This window comes from Apaloderma vittatum, unplaced genomic scaffold, assembly GCF_000703405.1.
Source record: "Apaloderma vittatum isolate BGI_N311 unplaced genomic scaffold, ASM70340v1 scaffold32346, whole genome shotgun sequence".
NCBI lineage: Eukaryota > Metazoa > Chordata > Aves > Trogoniformes > Trogonidae > Apaloderma > Apaloderma vittatum.
This window is the reverse complement of record NW_009723898.1, coordinates 7,765-11,039: the sequence shown is the minus strand read 5'-3', so window position 1 is coordinate 11,039 and position 3,275 is coordinate 7,765.

Here is a 3,275-nt window from a genome sequence, read left to right as displayed (position 1 = left end):
TGTCGCCGCTGCCGCAAGCAGAGCTCCCTGTGGCGTGGGGCTGGGCAGAGGGTCACAAACCTTCTGCAGTGGCATGGACAGGTCCTGGGGAGAGCCTTCAGCCTGCTGCACATGGGCCCGGCGCAGGGCTTTGCGCGTACATATTCCTGAGTTGCATATTACCTCAGGTTCTGCCCCTCTAATTTTTGAAGTCTCTGTTGTGGACAAGTGTCTTCTCTTCCTGGCTTTTGGGCAAGAGCAGCTGGTGAGGTGGGTTGAGCACAGGGTGTAGTAATTCTGTTAATGGAGGATACTCCCTAATGGAAAATATTTCTCATCTGTCAGAGCTGTTGCCATGAATTGTTCACAATATATCGGACTGTTAGATGGCACTAAACAATTTGTGTTTAAATATGCCTTGAAATACATGCCTTTCTCTGGGAGCGCCTGATCCAGAATCCAGCCCACCAAATTGGAGCCTGATGAGTGAACTCCATTTGGATCCTTTTATTGATGCAGTGGTGCAAGTCAGTGTGAATTTTCAGGCAGTTGCAGCCCATGGAACAAATTCATGCCAGGACTGTAGGGCTGAAAGAATTGTTCCGACTCAGTCTTGCAGGGAGATTTAGTTGTGTCTGGAGGCTCCAGCTTGAGGAATGAATTTAACCATCACTGGCTTTCCAAGAAGAGGCAGGTCCCATGTCAACCTGTAGCCATTGAGATGAAGAGAAGGGCGAGTGGAAGACTGGTTTAAGGTGATGTGTAGGTGATGGTACTGGGGAGGGGACAAACTGTCCCCAGAATAGGCTGGGAGATGGGGATCAGCCTGCAAGTAACATAAAACAGTGCTCTGGCTGGGCTGATTTCTTGCAAAACCCAGGTAGCTCCTGGGTTCACTCAGCTATGCAGTTGTTACAGATAGACCTAATGAGTCCTGGCTCTTGCTAAAGCCTTGCACCGTATTTTTGACTTGAACAATAATTTTCTCTACCAAGAGGAGAAAATGAGCTCTTCTCTTCTTCCCTGCCTTGCCCTCAGCCTTTACTGCCCATTTTGTGCTGTCTCTTAGGCTACTTAGGCTGTGATGCTCTCTTGCTATACAGTAATTCCACCTTTATACCCGCTGCAGCCCCTCCACCCACCCACCCTGGAGGAAAGCTGAGTGGATTTGATCTACCCATAGTCCCCTCAAAGCCTGATGTTATATTCCCTGGCTTCAGTTCAAGACATGGCAGTCTGGGAACAGTTTGACTGTTTCTTCTGATGCTTTCAGGCTACATGGGGAAAAAAAAAAAAATGTTACTAACACAGGGTTATATATGTGGCAGTCATGTGGGCCTTGAAGCTAAAGCCCTGGTCATCCCCTGAGTGAAGTTCTGCAAAGAAATTATGCATCCACCCAGAAACCTCAAGCAGAATAACAACCCTAGTATCCCCAGCACAGCTTCTTTTTCCGTTGACTGGAGCATTATTCATCCAAATGAGATTATTTGTCTCTGTAAGTTGAATGCTCTTGGCCAGCAGGGAAGGATGGCCTTGCTGTAAAAGCAGATGGAGCCATTTATTTCTGCCTGAGTTGATACTCATTGCTCTGAAGGCACCTGAAAGCATTGTGACTCCTATCCTGAAGCCCAGACTACTTTATTTCAATGCCATGTCATGCTACAGGCTCCCTAATCACAGCATTTGCATAAGTAATATATTGGAAGGATTGAGAAATGGGCATGGGAGAACACAATCTGTCCCATGCAGGGGACAAGCTCCATGCTAAAGGGAGATGTTTGCCTTCCCATGTCTTTACTTACCCCAGCTGAAATCTCCAGGACTCACATCTCCTCCTTGGTTGTGTTAGTGTTGCACTTATTAAGGATGCTGCCAGGTCTCTGCACAAGTGACCCAGCTAAGTGATGGTGCATGTCTATGCCAACGTACTTGAATTAGTACCAGCCTCCGCCTGACATTAGGAGGGAGATGTGTAATTAAAATAATAACAAGCCATTCAGTATCTGTCAGGGAGAGCAAACTGTCTTTCATATGAGAAAAACACAGCATGTTAGTCTGCCCAAACCATCACAACACAAAGCAAAACCACAGATTTCCAGATTTCTACCTTGATCTAGTTTGAAACCATTACCCCTTGTCCTATCACTACATTCTCTGAGCAAGAGTCCCTCTGCTTCTTTCCTGTAGCCCCCTTTAAGTACAGGAATGCTGCTATAAGGTCTTCCCAGAGGCTCTTCTCCAGGTTGAACAACCACAGCTCGGTGTCACTGGCAAACTTGCTGAGGGTGCCCTCAATCCCCCTGTCCATGTCACCAACAAAGGTGTTAAACAGCCCTGGTCCCAATACAGACCCCTGAGAAACTGGTCTCTTGTCACTGGTCTCCCACTGGACATCAAACCATTCACCTCAACACTGTGAGTGCGACCATCCAGCTAATTCCTTATCCACCGAATGGTCCGTCTGTCAAATCCCTGTTTCTCCGATGTAGAGACAAGGATGGCATGTGGGACAGTGTCAAATGCTTTGCACAAGTCCAGGCTAGACGACCTTAAGAAAATTGCTCAGTCTCTTGCACAGCAGGAAGAAATGAGATCTGTTGAGACATTTACAACTGTAAAACATCTGTAAAACATCTGTAAATAGCTTGACCAACGCAATCTCCTTCCCAGCACTCCTGGGTGTCACAGCCTTCCAGAAAGCTGCGCACTGCAGAGCCTGCTGGGGGCCCGGGGTGCAGTCTGCTATGCTGGGTGTTACGGATCTCTCAAATTTACAGGACAACATACTCTGTGATTTAAACTTTATTTCAAGAGCTCTTTAAGAAATACAGCAAATGAACACAACAAACACAACAACAAACAGGGACTCAATCCTCTTTTGCCCAGACTGGTCATTCACATGAATTCACTTATTCATCATTCACAGAATCACAGAATGGTAAGGGTTGGAAGGAACCTCTAGAGATCATCTAGCCCAAGCCCCATGACAGAGCAAGTTTACCTTGAGCAAGTTGCACAGGATGGCATCCAGGTGCGTTTTGAGTATCTCCAGAGACAACTCATAAGGTTTCCTAACTTAAAACCCACAACCCTTAATATCGGGCATCTATGACTAAAACAAAAAGAATTAGTTCCCTAGCCTATGGTGAGTGTGCTCGTCCTCCCTCCTTGGTCGTGATGCAGGTGTCCCCTGCATCACACCTGGATGTATGAAAGCCTCAGCAATCCAGTTGCTGTTGTATCCACTTCAAAACTTTTTAGGCGAGCTGTTGTTTTATACCCTCCATCTTGGA